Source organism: Balaenoptera acutorostrata, chromosome 6, assembly GCF_949987535.1.
Source record: "Balaenoptera acutorostrata chromosome 6, mBalAcu1.1, whole genome shotgun sequence".
NCBI lineage: Eukaryota > Metazoa > Chordata > Mammalia > Artiodactyla > Balaenopteridae > Balaenoptera > Balaenoptera acutorostrata.
The window spans coordinates 26,178,273-26,195,285 of NC_080069.1; the positions used below are offsets into that span (position 1 = coordinate 26,178,273).

General features: G+C 41.1%; 1 pseudogene; it reads right to left on the reverse strand.

Moving 5' to 3' along the window:
- Positions 1-13,165, reverse strand: part of LOC130708364 (serine palmitoyltransferase 1-like) — a 56,049-nt pseudogene extending 42,884 nt beyond the window's left edge.
- Between the last annotated feature and the right edge of the window lie 3,848 nt (positions 13,166-17,013).

The window sequence follows — 17,013 nt, forward strand, 5'->3', positions numbered from 1 at the left end:
ACTCGGTCATCAGCTCTACTCTTAATAGGTCGCCCCGCACTACTCAGATAAAGAAGTGAGCTAGAAGTCCACGGCGCCTAGATTACTGGCACACCGCTGCTTTAGCTCTAAAACTCACTTAAGAAAGAAGCTGCTAAATAAAGTACCTGGAATGAGACACACAGGGAGGAAACATAAAAAGATCAAGATCAAAGGTATGAAGAGGCAGAGCAAGCAACAATCTTACAGTTAAGTGGTTTAAAAATACATGTTACTAGGACGTCCCCGGTGGTCCAGTGGGTAAGACTCTGCGTTCGCGATGCAGCGGGCCTGGGTTTGATCCCTGGTGGGGAACTAGATCACGCATGCACGCTGCAACTAAGAAGTCTGCATGCAGCAACTAAGAAGTCCGCATGCAGCAACTAAGACCCGGCGTAGCCAAAATAAATAAATAAATAAAAATAAATAAATATTAAAAAAAATTACATGTTACCTACAGGAAGCCACCAAAATAAGAAGTAAGCGCTGTTCCCAATTTCTAAAGTTAATGCTGGAATACCATTTAAAAGGAATCCCCCTCATCCAAAAAGGGGGGAAAATAGAGTGGCCAGTTGCATAGGAGAAGCATGGATTGAGTTCAGCTGAGACAAGAGATGGGCTCTTGAGGAGACAACCTATTATGTCCTCTGCTGACAAATACTCTAGCTTTAAGTCATGCTTCAAAAACACTGGCCAAACTATGGGACATGAGCTATTAAAGGGTTGTGAGATCAATTCACTTAGTCACAGCCAGCCTATTTCACCTAAAGTAAACCATAAGAATAGGACGGAATGGAAATGCACCAACAGGGCCAGGGAAAGGACGGTGGCACGGAACTGTTCTACACACGCATTGCTCTGTGCACTGGGCTGCTCTGTAAAATGCACTGTGGTCAGAAAAGACGGGGGAACACCACTCTCACTGGTATGTTTTAACAGAACTGGTTTTCTATGAGAAAAATAACGAAAGATGCTGGGAAACCAGGGAAGGAAAAGAATGACTACTTGAAGTAAATTCACAAAAGCAGATGAACTCACACAAGACTCGGTGAAAAGAACATGGTTGTGGAGTCAGGCAGATCCCATCAGTATTATGGCTACTGACCACTTCAGAAACTCAGGGATGTTACCTGGCCTGCATAAGCCTCAATTACTTCATCTCTCAACTTGTCATTATAAGAGGTGTTCATTACATATTTTCTTCCTTTTTCCTATTGCTTCAAGAGCTTCTTCTCTTTCAAATAATCCACTGTTATTTAGTTTCCCACTTCCCAGGACTTCTTCAGTTTTGTAAGTCCTCCCTGATGTGGAGGTGTTGGCACCCACAAAAAGATGAAAAAACAAAATATCCACATAGACAAGTCTGTACTAACAGTTGCTGCTGTGAAAGTTGAAGCCATTCTACAAAAACTGTGACACACAGAGAAATCAAACTATCAGGAATAAGTACACCCAAAGCCCCTGACCAGAGTCGATAAGCTGCCAGCATGACGTAGGGATGCAGACACCTTGTTTCTGCCTAGCACATGGGGCAGGAAAGGAGAACAGTTTCCATGAGAAGTGGAAGGCTAACACCTGTGCCCCATGCAGGCTTGCAGCAGCAAGCCAGACAGGGCACTTAACACAGGAATACTGGAGCTGAAGACACTTCAAAGTTGCTCACAGAGGCAAATAAAACCGATACAGAAAGACGTCTCCACAGCAAGGCTTCAGAAGAGTCAAAGGAGGGAAAATAAAACCCTTCCCAGCCAAAACCCACAACCACACTATTAGTGAGAGTCAGTAATTACATAAGTGAACTTAGAAATAGGACAATGGTGCTTTACCAGAAAGAAACAAATACTACAGACCCCCATTAACAACAGGTTTGGCACTTGAGGGAGAACAGACAACCGGACGAATGAAAGAATCCAGAACTCAAGAAAACTGTGTATACAGGAACACCTCAGAGATACTGCGGGGTCAGTTCCAGACCACCGCAATGAAGCAAGTATAGCAATCAAGAGAACCACATGAATTTTTTGGTTTCCCAGTGCATGTAAAAGTTATGTTTACTCCATACTGTAGTCTATTAAGTGTACAGCAGCATTATGTCTAAAAAACAATGTACACACCTATGTTTACTCCATACTGTAGTCTATTAAGTGTACAGCAGCATTATGTCTCAAAAACAATGTACACACCTTAATTAAAAAATAATGTATTGGGACTTCCCTGGTGGTGTAGTGGTTAAGAATGCACCTGCCAATGAAGAGGACACAGGTTTGATCCCTGGTCGGGGAAGATCCCACATGCCACAGAACAACTAAGCCCGTGCTCCACAATTACTGAGCCTGCGCTCTAGAGGCTTCGAGCCACAACTACTGAGCCCACGCACCGCAACTACTGAAGCTGCACGCTCTAGGGCCCGTGTGCTGCAACTACTGAGCCCACATGCTGCAACTACTGAAGCCTGTGCGCCTAGAGCCCTCAACAAGAGCAGCCACCACAGCAAGAAGCTTGTGCACCACAACGAAGAGTAGTCCCTGCTTGCCACAACTAGAGAAAGCCCGCGTGCACCATCGAAGGCCCAACGCAGCCAAAAATAAATAAATAAATAATAATTTATTGCATTGGGAGTGGCCAAGATGGCAGACTAGGAAGACCCTGAGCTCACCTCCTCCCATGGGCACACCAAAATTACAATTATTTACAGAGCAGCTATCAATGAGAATGACCTGAAGACTAGCAGACAAGATCTTCCACAACTAAAGATATAAAGAAGGAATCACAATGAGATGGGTAGGCGAGGTGCAGACATGGTATAGTCAAGACCGACACCCGCAGGTAGGTGATCCACAAACGGGAGAATAATTACACTTGCAGAAGCCCTTCCCAAGGAGTGAGGGGTCTGAGCCCGACAAGAGCTTCCCCAGCCTGGATGTCCTGCACCAGGAAGATGAACCCCCAGAACATTTGCGTTTTTTAAAAAAATTTATTATTTATTTACTTATTTTATTTATTTTTTGGCTGCACCGGGTCTTAGTTGAGGCATGCAGGATCTTCATTGAGGCATGCGGGATTTTTCGTTGTGGCACGTGGGCTTCTCTCTAGTTGTGGTGTGCAGGTTTTCTCTTCTCTAGTTGTGGCGTGCAGGCTCTGGGGTGTGTGGGCTCTGTAGTTGTGGCGCAGGGGTTCCAGAGCGCGTGGGCTCTGTAGTTGGCAGCACGTGGGCTCTCTGGTTGAGGCACATGGGCTCGGTGTAGTTGTGGTGCATGGGCTTAGTTGCAACACTGCATGGGGGATCTTAGTTCCCTGACCAGAGATTGAACCCGGGTCCCCTGCACTGTAAGGTGGATTCGTACTGGACCACCAGGGAAGTCCCAAACATTTGGTTTTGAAGGTCAGTGGAGCTTCCTCTAGGGAGAGCCAGAGTGCTGTGGGAAACAGAGACTGCACACAAAATCTCAAACACTCCAGGACCCAGGGCAGAAGAAGTAATATGAAAGGAGCTACTATGAACTACTTCTATGAACTACTTCATGCACTACTTCTATGAACTACTTCATGCCAATGCATTTGAAAACAAAAGAAGAAATGAACAATTACTAAATGGCAGTAACAAAAACTTACTCAAAAAGGAAATATGAACAGCTTTAAAAACTCACTGAAGACATTAAATTCATGATTAAAAATCTATGCTCAACAGAACAAACACAAATAATGTTGCCCGGAAAACTGTAAGACTAATATACGTCTGATACCAAAGCTGGGCCAGCACAGTAAGGGAAAAGAAAAAGACTAAACTCATTTTTCAATACTGATGCTAAAAATACCAAATATTAGCCAAAAAAAAAAAAAATCCAACAATTAATAAAAATTAACCAAATAGTCACGCTTAAATAGGGTTTATCACTGAGTTGTAAGAGTTCTTTTTATATATTTAATATTTTGGATACTAGCCCCTTAACAAATATATGACTTGAAAATATTTTCTTCCATTTTGTGGGGTTTTGTATCATTTCTCTAGTAGTGGACTTTGAAGCACAAATGTTTTTAATTTTAATGAAGTCCAGTTTGTCTATTTCTTCTTTTGCTGCTTGTGCTTTTGTGTCATATCTAAAAATCTCTGGCCAATCCAAGATTATGAAGATTTACTCTTTTGTTTTCTTTCTTCTAAACTAAGAACTTATAGTTTTTGCTCTTAAATTTAAGCCCATGATTAATTTTGAGCTAATTTTTACACATGGTGTGAGGTCAGGGTCCATCATCATTCTTTTACATGTGTATATCCCGTTGTCCCATCACAATCTGTTAAAAAGAGTATTCTTTCCCTACTGAATTGTCTCAGCATTCTGTTGAAAATCAATGGACCATAATTTAAGGTTGTCCACACATTTTTAAGAGTAAGACACTGAAATGCTAATTGCAAGCACTGTGTAAATGGGCTTGGCTTCTTTGTAAATGGTGGGCTTCACTCTATGATAATGAGACACAGACTTGTTTATTCATCTGTGGAGACCCCAAACTCAAAATTTTCTATTTTTATTCTCTTGACTTGGAGTTTCACCAGAGAGGAATCCTCCAGTGAGGTGTATATGAGGAGATAAATCTGGTTGCCAACGTTCTGAAAGCTGAGTTGGAGGAAACGGGATTAGCATCCCATTATTCACTATATACTTGCTTTCTGTTCTAGAATGGCACCCGCCTCCTCACACATTCTTAGGACTTTCAATTGATATTTAGCCTTTCCGGAGAGTAAATCTCCCATCTTTCTGCAAGTCTACAGAGCTGAGATCTGGGGTGAGGATGAGTGGCATGGTTGCTTGCAATTTTTCTCATAAAAATTTATGTATATGCTTAATTAATGTAAAAAACATCGATCAGTACAATTTAATATAGCAATGGATTAGAGGAGAAAAGTCACAACCATCTCAATAAATAAAAAAAAAAAATTAATAAAATTTAACACTGACTTTAAAACTAACAAAAAGTTCCCTTAGCAAACTAGGAAGAGAAAGGAAGGCCTATAACACCATACAGGTTATCCCTTAAAAGCCATCCGGAACAAGATACAGAGGCCCTTGTTACCACTCCTATTCAACACTGCATGGTAGGTATCCTAGCCAATGCAATAACACAGAAACAAGAAGAAAATGATGCCTCATGACAGAAGTGAAAACTCTTTGGAACCCAGAGACGAAGCTATTAAAAGATATGCAATGTTAATTTCCTGGTTGTGATACTGTACTATAGTTAAGCAAGATGTTACCATTGGGGGAAACTGATGAAGGGTATATGAAATCTCTCTGTATTATTTCTTACAACTGCATGTGAATCTACTATTATTTCCAAATAAAAAGTAGGAAAAAAAAAGGTAAGCAAAATCTTTATGAAGAACGTTATGTAACTTCTCTCAGAGACATAAAAGACCTAAGTATACAAGTGACACACAAGGTACGTGGTGAAGAGATTCAGTATTAGCAATATACCAATTCTCTCCAAATTAATCCATAAATTCAATGCATTACTAGTCACAAACCCAAACCCATTTTCTGGTCAAATCTGAGCAGCTAAACCTAAACTCATAGTGAAGAGTCAAGGATAGCCTAGACAATTGTGAAGAACAAGGAGGTGAAGGACTCACTCTAGTCAAGGCCTATTATTAAGCTGTGGTATAAGCGAGGTTCTGGCACAGGGAGAGATAAATATACCAAAAGAATAGAAATAAAGCCAGAAACAGATCCTTTATAAGGGAACTTGACATATGAAAGAAGGGAAATTTCCAATCAGTAGGTAAAAAATGGACTATTCAACTAATAATGTTGGGACAACTACCTGTCATATGGAAAACAGGCAAATTAGACCTTTGTGGTAGGAAGGATTTTATAACCATAACATTAATGATTGGTTAAGTCTGATTTCAGGACAAGTAAAACTTTCATGAGACCAAAGAAATTCGCGAAAGTGAAGAATACAAGCCTCTCTCACATCAGACCAGAAGTAGAAGGACATACTCAGGAGACTATCCTACATCATATTTTTAAATAGAATACTAAACACTTTCATGGCAACAGGCATGCTGTGGCAAAAGTATAAATATAAGCAAAGGAAAAACATCTACCAACTTCAAGATGGTGGTTATCTTGCCTGGGAGGCAAGAGTAAGTGATAGATGGGAAGGGATTTCTTTAGTGATACACTTGACCCCTGAACAACATGGGTTTGAACTGTGCAGGTCCACTTATACACAGATTTTTTCAACAGTAGATACTACTGTACTACATGATCCACAGTTGCTTGAATCCATGGATGTAGAACCACATATCTGGAGGAACTGGGTATCTGGAGGGCTGACTCTAATTTATATGCAGGTTTTTGACTGCCCAGAGGGTCAGGGCCCCTAACCCCCATACTGTTCAAGGGTCAACTGCATTTCTAATGTTTTATTTCTTTTAAAAAATAGATTTAAAGTAAAGAGAGCAAAATGTTAATACCTATTACTTCTGGGTGGTAGATACATATGTGCCTGATATTTTCTGTATACTTAAATTTAAGAAATAAAAATAAAAATAAATAAAACATTGGAAGCCAGGAGGTAGGTAGCATAAGTGAGCTGAAGTTTCATAATTCATATAGTGAAAGTCAACAGGCACTGCCTATCATTAATCAATCAAGAAACAGTAGTGTAAGCATACTGTTAATATCTAGCTATGAAGGTAACCTTCAACAGATCTAAAATCAGAAACAATCCAGGTGGGAAAAGTAGGAATGCTGTTTTTCATTTTAACTGTCTTCCCATTTGAAATATTACATGTGTGTATTACTTTAAAAAAATATATATATATATTTTTTTAAAAAGGGACAAACTCAGAAACCCAAATTGGAGACTATTAAAAAGCAGTTTCTGATCTCCAGAAATTTCTAAAAATCTTATTTCAGTTAAAAAAGGAATACTATATAAACCACTGTATACTTTGTTGAGTTTACCTACAGGAAACCAAATATAAGCCCTTGACTAGCAAAAACAATTTACCCTGAAACGATGTTGTAGTTGAGAGCAGGATGGTCTTTTGAGACAGGAGGAACAAGAGGTTCTGGTTGCCACTCTTCAATCAATTCTTCCTTTTCCTACAGGAGAAAAGCAGTTAAAATACAGTGCAGTGCTAATTACTGGACAGCAATTCTAGCGGTATCTAAGCTGTTTGTTGTAATGGAACCATCATAATGAACACACTGCTAGACACACACGTCCAGCTGCTGTGCCTGGAAATGACACAGAATCACTATTGAGTTTTGTGCTCTTAACCCCTCACCTCTTTCCTTATCTCAGGCTAAAGGCTCTTTTTCCATGAAGCTTTGTGGCTGACTGGAAATTTCTTAAAAACTGTATTTCTATGTTCAGGATTCTTCACTGTGGGAAGTAGGAAGTATAACTGCTACTGATGATAAAACAAAAAGTCTGTAACACAAAGGTGAGAGGCATGACTGCAGGTAAGGGAGCTCAGCCTCTACTGCAAGATATGACAGACAGCCATGCCTTAAGTTCTTACAGGCATGACTGTCACAGGAAGGGATCAACTAGACTACAAAGCACTGTTTCTACAAGCCATTGGCAAGGATTCAGAAGTAACTGAAATATACCAAAAGACTCTCTTATAATTATTGTAATAGGATTTAGTTGTTTGGAAATTTCTCATAAAAAACCACTTTACTCTTTTTACCTGTTATTTCATGCATTCCAAGTATTTTGACTATTTTGAGTTTCTTGTCCTTCCTTGAACTAGAAAAAATGTAATTTTGAAAATGTAGTCTGGATGTACAGGATGAGATGAGGCACCTGATGAACATGACAGCCACAGTAATTCTTGCCTTACATAGGCCCACTCTCAATACTTCTATTTTCACACTCCTGTTAAATGCTTCTGTGCACTTTTCTCCTAATAGGCAATTCTAGGGCATGGCTAGGAGCATATTCACCTGATGCTCAGGCACTCAAAAATGCTGGCTGAATAAATCAGCCAATAAATTCCTCATCTATTTCTGCCAATGACTGCACAGAACAGCAGCCTGAACAAGCCTGAAGTATGTATCATGCATACTGTCCACTTGCTACCACAGAGACAGATTTGAGAATCAACTCAAGATTGCCTGGTATTCAAGAGTCTCTGCAGGGGACTTCCTTGGTGGTGCAGTGGTTAAGAATCTGCTTGCCAATGCAGGGGATATCGGTTCAAGCCCTGGTCCGGGAAGATTCCACATGCTGCAGAGCAACTAAGCCCGTGCACCACAACTACTGAGGCTGTACCCTATAGCGCGTGAGCCACAGCTACTGAGCCTGCCTGCCACAACTACTGAAGCCCGCACACCTAGAGCCCGTGCTCCGCAACAACGGAAGCCACCATAATGAGAAGCCTGCGCACCTCAACGAAGAGTAGCCCCCGCTCGCTGCAACTAGAGCAAGCCCACGCACAGCAACGAAGACCCAACGCAGCCAAAAATAAAATAAATAAATTAATTAATAATAAAAAAAGAGACTCTGCAGACCTATAAAACTGAGAAGGGCATTTCTTCTTTGCTGCCATAAGTTAAGCTTTAGAAACACTCATATAGTTTTTTTTTTCTTCCACAGCTTTTAGGGTAAGATGTCAGTGATTACTGAATCTTGCTCTAGGTAAGTTCTGCTTTTAGAGGGTTATCCTAAAATTATGTTTCAGTATCCTTCTTTTAAAATGCATATTTGTGTGGACTGACTTGTTTAAACTTAAACTAAGAATATTAGCAATGATCAACCCCTTAAAAAGCTGGGCTAGAAATCTATTCCATGGCCTCACGGTCATTCACGTGGAGTTCCTGAATACCAAGGGAAAAGAGCAGCGACAGGGCTTCTGGCCCGGAGAGCCCGATCCTGCTGCGACACCATCAGAGGTGTGTCCTATGGCACACTCGCCTCACACGGTATTCATAAAACACAGGCGGGGCTGCGGATCTACGGTCAAGTTTAGGGCAGTTCTCCAAACAGCAGTTCAGATAGCCACTGTCATATTAAAGGTTACAAGAAATCATGCAATGAGACACCTCTTTAGTCTTCTTTACCCAGGTTTCCAAAACTTATTTGCCCTAAGAACCATCTGCTGCATATCCCTTATCCCCTAGGGGGGATACTGCCTGACCATCTCATGACAAATATGAATGATCAGGACAGCAGGGGCAGCCAGTGAAACCAGGGAAACAACTGCCACATTGCTGTAATTCCATTCCACTTGCACTTCCTTCTGTGAATGCTCCAGAAAAGAGCTGTGCTCCATCATTGTGCCGCACTCAATGCTGCCTTGTGAACCAAAGTTTCAGGCATTTTTGTGGGAAAACATCTCTCACCGTCTCTGTATCCCTAAGTAGTATTCTGGCACACTGCTACAGAGGCTGGATAAGGAAACAATCCAAGCTACAGAAACCACACTGCAGTCAAAACTGCTCTTCCTCTCACACCTGGGGCACAGTTACTAAGCGTTCCTACCTGCGTGAGAAGGTAGGGGATGCCACAAACCCCTTGGTCCCTCATACTAACAGACTCGAAGTGGGCAGGACTGCAAGTCCTCTCGACACTTCTGCTTCCTAAGGTTTGCCTAGCTTGGGCTCGAGCTGGGTCCCTTACCATACAGAACACATCAAAATTTGATTTGGGGTGGGAAGGTGGAGAGCAGTGGGATGGGGAGGATTCTTTCTAACTCTGAATTTCCTTTATAAAGACTACAGGGAAAACTTTCATTCAGGCTTCAGGAATAGTGGTGCTTTTCCCGAGCAACTCATGTAATCTTTCTTGTATACGGACATTTGAAATGCAGCATGCATCCATGCTTCCCATCCAGCATCTAGTATGTTCCCAGGCTGCTGTTTACTCCTAGCAAAGTATAAAGGCCTGTAACATGGTACTCCTTTGTGTATTCACTTTATCCCTGGCTTCCCCGTATTTTGCTTACCCTGATTTCCTTACATTCCAGAAAATCTTTTAACATTTATAGTTGAGCCACCACAAGTCCTTTTTCGAAAGATGTAGCAACTATAATCATACACCAAATAATAAAATAGAGATTTAACTTCTTACCTTGACTGTAAGATCAGATCGTTCTTGTAACTTGTAAGTTTTAGAGAAAAGAAGTCTGATTATCCAGAGTATTAAAATTCCTTCCAAAATAAGATAATAAGCAGGAGCCTAGGAGTCAGTCAAAAACAGAAGCAAAACAAGAAGTGAAATAAACATTTCCAAAACCTGCACATAAAATTTAATTCACTTGCACATACTGCTCCCATGACCTTTAACCTATTTATTACTTCTTAAAATTTACTTTCAAAGCGCACTTCATTTCTACTCATTCCTTTTCCCATTTCTAACAGAAGGCAATTTCTCCTACATGAAAAATCTCTAAAACTGCAGCGTTAGGAATAAAAACATCTTTAGGAATAAAATTAAGTTTTAAAATTAAATCTGACACAGAATTCCAATAGTCAAACAATATCAACTATCAGATCCTTCAGGTAATTTATATTTTTACTGGTGGGAAATGACTGTAACAAACATTTCACAGCTTCACAAGCCTTCTACAACCCCCACATACCATGGATAAATTGAGAATTATTTGGACACCAGTTTCCATAATTCTCAAAGACTTTTGCTCAACTTACTATATTTCCTGTATCCCCAATAGGCCTCTTTAAATTCTCCTTGGAACGTGGCAGAGAAAAAAAGACTTTATAAGTGCTTAAAGAAATAGCAGGTCTCTTTTCTACCACAGTTCCCCGAAAGTATGTAGTGTGTTCCATGTCAACATCCACAAAGGTACTTTAATGACATTATCCACATCAGGTCTTCTTTTCAACTGAACATTTCCAGGATAAAAGCCAGGCTGACTTCTATGTCTTACACAACTAGATACAGTAAGTGCATATAAAAGATTCCAGGTATCAACTAAACCTCCATAAGTCAGTTATCGGGTGCTACATTCCAATAGGTTGTCATTGAAAAGTCATTTAAAAGAGGTATTTATGCAAGAGGGAAGAGATATGTACATGTACAGCTGATTCACTTTGTTATAAAGCAGAAACTAACACACCATTGTAAAGCAATTATACTCCAATAAAGATGTTAAAAAAAAAGAGGTATTTAGAAACGTAAATACAAATTATTTTCAAACATTAGACAAAAAAAAAGCAATGATGATTCACAATAGTTAAAAAAGTTCAGAAGCGGGGACCAGGGAAACTGCTGACTATTTCATAAATAAACTTTCAGGTCATTGGACAAATAACTTTAAAACTACATACATGTTACATATGTATGGGTACACAGCAAGACTCCTCAAATTCTGCATACACTGTGCACAGAAATTAGAAGCAAAACCAGAAATCTAAGACTATTTTTAAAATTTGCTGATCCCTCCTGACTATAATTCATTTAAGAATGAGGACTCGACTAAAAAAATCCTTTTGGTTTTATCAATAATTGGATTATAGTTGACAAACATAAGTCCAAGTCACTAAACATTCCACTCCACAAAGAAATCCTAAGAAAAGTTGAAATGTCTACTGAATTAATAAAAATCACAAATGTGGCTTCTTTTCTTCCCTAGGAAATGTTACATCAAGGAGACCTTCTCTCAAGTCTCACTCATGGTCAATATCAGGGTGTGAGAAGTTACATAGTCAAAGGGCAGTCTTCAAAAAGGCAGCAACAACATATAGTAGAAATTATTCATTTCTAAGAAAGAAATCTTAGATTTTAGTGGTTCTTCTTAGTCACTATAATCTACCTAAGGTTGGACATCACCTAAGCTCTATTTGCTCTCCTAACTGTTTTTTTTCAAAAAGTCCTGATGGGTTTTGCAATAATACATCTTGCATCATCACCCTTACCAGTAAACGCTATATTAAGTTTTAAGAAAATTATCAAAAGAAAACAGATTCACTTTAAGTGAATGTAAGCTCTGTAAGCACAGGGACTTCTACCTGTTCCCTCATTGCACTATTCCTAGCATCTAGATCTCTGCTGTCCAATACTGTAGTCACTAGCATCATTCAACTATTTCAATACACATCTAAATTAAATTAAATGAAAAATTCAGCCCCTCAGTTGCACTAGCCACGTTTCAAGTGCTTAACAGCCATATGTGGTTAGTGGGCTACTGTACTGAACAGCTCAGAGAACACGCAGAAAGTTCCATTGCACAGTGCATGGAAACTCACTAAATGTCAAATGAATGAACATTCTCCAAGACTGACATTTAAATTTCATATTATTTTACCTACTTGAAACAGCTGGCCTTTCAAAAAAGCTCCGAACTGGTCTTTCTTTAAATTTTTACTAAAATAATTTTATCTTTACGAGACAGAAGATGGGACGTAGGCGGGAAGAATGACAAACTATTTCACATACCTAAATCATTCGGCTTCCTTTCTAACCCCACGTCCCAACAAAAACAAAGTCCAACTTATTACAATTCTTTCCTCTATTCCCTGCTCCACAGTTCCGAGAACCTGTCTTCCCTGGGACCTCTCCAGACTGAGATTTTCCACTCTACTTTCATCACTCCGTTTTACCATCAGTCCCAACTCTTGTTTTTGACTAGCCTCTCTCCTGTATCCGGGCAGGACCTGGAGAGGGCTCCGGGCTCGCAGCAGCGCAATACGAGACCCCCGGCTCCGGCTCCCGCCCGTGCCTCCCTACATTCCGCCACTGGGAAATGGGTGCGCCTATGAGCCTTTCCAGCGAGGGACGCCGGGGGTCCGGGCGTAACCGGGCCAGGCCTGCCCAGGCCTCAGACCAAAAATCCACACAAAACGTCCCACCTCCCCAGGGCTGGGTGTGGTCGTGGACCCCTGGGGCCGCCAAGCTCACCTCGTAGAGCGCCTGGACCATCTCCACCAGCACCCACTGCTCCGCCACCGTCGCCATAGTTAGCCGCCAGGGTTTCCTTCCGGCAGGCGGGCCGCAGGCACGTCAGATATTGCGCGGCGCGGTCCAGTGACGTCTACACGCCCGGAAGGCGGGGCTGCCGTGAGTTGGGCCCCGCCTTCTCGCGCCTGCGTACTGGGCGGCCGGTGGCTGCGCTGGCTGAGGAAAGTTTCGGGGTGGAAGGTCAACTTGAGGTCTCGCTTGGGTGCGGGGAGGGGTGGGAAGCGGCAGGCTGGTCCCCGCAGCAGGTGTTCACAACGTGGCCCTTATGTGCCAGACCCCGTGCTAGGCTCTCAGGATGGAGAGATTTTAATGAATGGTCCTCGCGCTTGTTAGGCAGTTGGGTGCAGGGAGTTATTAATGCAATCGCAAACATATTCTTTACTTTTAAATTACATAAGTAATGCAGGAATGCATTATCGTAAAAAAAAATAGACAACTCTTATATAGCACTTACTGTGTATAAAGCCTAGCCTAAGGATTTGCAGGTGTTAAGCCATATAGGAGTTTGGTGTGGAACCTTCAAGAGCCTCTGTATCCCAACGTGGTGTGCACACACACTTCGGTTGGAATTCTTCAATATAACCGGGAGCATAGGGACAATACTGTTCTACAATTGCTTTTCTTCCATTCTTTTTTTGGCTATAAATCTTGTGTTTTTAATCAACGAAGAAGCCTATTGATTGGAATAATTTGTTATGTGTATTTCTCTTTCCGTTTTATTTAAACATTTTCCTATTGGTGAACACTTAGGTTTTTTCTACTTTTTCACCTGTTACAAACAATGCTACAGTAAACATTGATGTGCCCTATTGTCTTTCTGTGCGTGTTGGGGTATATCTGACAAGTTTCCTCAGAGTCGAATTTTACTCAATATGCACGCTAATGTCGATAAATACTGCCATACTGCTCTCCAGAATGGCTCAACCAATTTTAAATGTTTGAAAGTGTATTCACACTCTATCTCATGATGGATATTATCAATCTTTTAAAATTTTTGGCCAATTTAATTTAATGGAGATAAAATGTCTCCACTGAATTTTACTTTCCATGCTGCTGGAAAGTAAAATTATTCATGGTTATTCTTATATGTTTATTGACATTTGTAGTCCGTTTGTGAATCATCAATTCATATTCTTTGCCCAGTTTTCTATTAGTTATTTTTCACTTTCTAATGGATGTATGGAAGTTCTTTATGCATTCTGAATATCTTATATTTTCCTATTTCATATGTGACAATTATTTTTGCCCAATTTCTGTCTAGTTGTTTACATTGTCTTTTGTCATACCTATATTTTAATTTTTATGTAATGTGTCAGTCTGTTCCTTTATTGCCTGTGGGTTTGTATCTTGCTTAGAAAGACCATCTTCACCACACTTAGGTTTTCCTCCCATGCTTCAGTTTGTTGTTCATAGTTAGCTCTTTAATTATTCTGGAAATTATATTTTTGTATGATGAGAGGTATGGGCCTTTATTTTTTCCTAAAGGAATAACCATTTTTCTCAGTGCCATTTATCTGAGTAATCCTGATTTTCCCAAATTCTGTGAAATGGCACCAGCACTATGCACTGCACATGAAGTTGCCACTATGTACCCGATGATGTTGGTGCCCTGGGATCCAGTACCACGCTTGCGCACGCTGCCTCGCCCAGGTGCATTCACTCCCAACAGCCAGCTCCTGCAATTTTCAGAGGCCTACCTTCAGGCTGCCAGAACCCATGTTTCCTACTCTCATGGAGAACTGGAAGGATCTGAGAACATGTTTTCTCAGGCAGCCCTTTACTGGGTGGGTGACTGATGGTTGCTGGGGTGTAAAATATTGGAGCTTCCTGGCCGCACAGAGCAAGACGATTCGAAGGGGTGAACCTCACCATCTCCTCTAGATTGAGTCAAGGGTACTGTGTGCAAATTCTTTGACACACCCATCAAGAGGTAGAGTCTATGTTCTCTTTGCTTGAATCTGGGTGTACCTTGTGACAACTTCTACAGTAGATTGCTGCTGCCATGTGGAGAGATCATGTGGGTACCTCATACACAGGAAAAGAGATGGCGAAGTGACCCCACCTGCTCCAGCCCCCTGCTGTTTGAGTCTTACCAGTCCAGGTGCCAGACACGTAAGGGAAGTTGCCTTCAAGATGACCCTGGCTCTAATCACCCTCTGGTTCAACCACCTGAGAGACTTTGAGTGAAAAATGTCTAGCTAAGCTCAGACAACCCCAAAATTTGTGAGCAAGACAAATGATTGTTATTGTCCTAAGCCACTGCTTTGGGATTGGTTGCTATGTAGAAGTTATCTGCTACAATAGATCACTGGAATGGGTACCCTGTGGAACCTTGCAGGCTTTTGCACTCTTGCATGGTCCCTGTATTATTTTCCTAAGGTTGCCATAACAAATTATCAGAAACTGGGTGGCTTGAAACAACAAAAATTTATTCTCTCACAGTTCTGGAGGCCAGAAGTCCAAAATCAAGTTGTCGACAGGGCTGCACTCCCTCCAAAGACTCTGGGGAATAATCCTTCCTTGTCTCTTCCAGCTTCTGGTGGCTCCTGGCATTCTTTCGCTTGTGACTGCACAACTACAATCTCTGCCTCTGTATTCACATGATCTTCTCTGTCCTATATGTGTCTCTTTACACACACTTGTCATTGGATTTAGGACCCATCCTGATAATCCAGGCTGATGTCATCTCAAGAGCCTTAATTTAATTATATCTGCAAAGAAACTTTTTCCAAATAAGACCATATTCACAGGTTCCAGAGATTATGACATGGACATGTACTTTGGGGGCCCACCATTCATCTCAGCTACAGTCCAATCTCTGGCCCACAATTCACATCTGTCCCACATGCAAAATACATTTGCTCCGTTCCAACATTTCCACAAGTTTCAACCCTCATCTAAATCAGTTCAAAAAGTCCAAAATCTCATCATCTAAGTCATCTAAATCAGATATGAATGAATCTCTAGGTATAACCCATCCAACGACAAAATTCTCCATCTATTGACCTGTAAAGCCAGAAGATCACATACAAAATACAAGGGTGGGACAGGAATAGGATAGACATTTCCATTCCAAAAGGGAGAAAATGCAAGGAATAAAGGAGTCTTCAGTCCCAAGAAAGTTAGCAATCCAGCAGGGCCAGTTTCATTTTGTTTCAAGACCAGAGAATAATTCTCTGTGTTATGAAGCTACATCATCTGGGCACACAGCTCCATAGGCCTCTGCACCTATGGTAGATTGGTAGGTCTCTGCTCCTACACCTCCAGCTTCTACCTCTTGAGTCCATGGCTCTGCCCTTATAGTAATTCTTCGTTTTTCTTGAAGGGGAGCATATGCTTATAGCTAAGAAGCTTTAACAGTCCTTTAGAACTCTGGAAATTCAACAGAATTCTGGAAATTCAACAGCACTCTTTCACTTTGTCCTGTCTCTGTCCCTTCAGGCCAAGCTGACCGTGTTTCTGCTGATACAACATTCTCAGAAACCTTGTGGGTCTCCCATGTACGTCATGAGACTGTGCCATAAACAGAGAGTCCTCCAGAGATCTTGTCTGAATAACCCCGTCTCTACTTCTGGCTCTGCTGAGATGATTGAGTGGATCCATGAGTCACATAGTTAATCTCTTTACAAAAAGTTTGTCCAGCTGCATCCTTGGCCCTCTCTCCAGAGCATACTTTCCCAACAGTGACTCTACTAATTTTTTCATCCTTTGCAATATGGATAACCCAAGAACCTCCCAAGTCATCAAGTGCTGTGTTCTTTTTTGCCTGACAGTTCCTTCCTCAATTTACCTCTTTCCTCTCATACTTTTTGAAGAAACAGCATGAAGGAACCAGACCACACTTTCAACACTTTGCTTAGAAATTTCCTCAGCTAATTATCCAAGTTCATTACTTAAAAGTTCTGCTTTCCACCGTAGCTACAGGACACAATTCAGTTAGGTTCTTTGCCACTGTATCACCACCATTGCCTTTCCTCTAGTTTCTAATAACATGTTCCACATTTCCTTCTGAGCCCTCAACAGAAAGGACTTTAACATCCATATTTACTAACATTCTGGTCATGA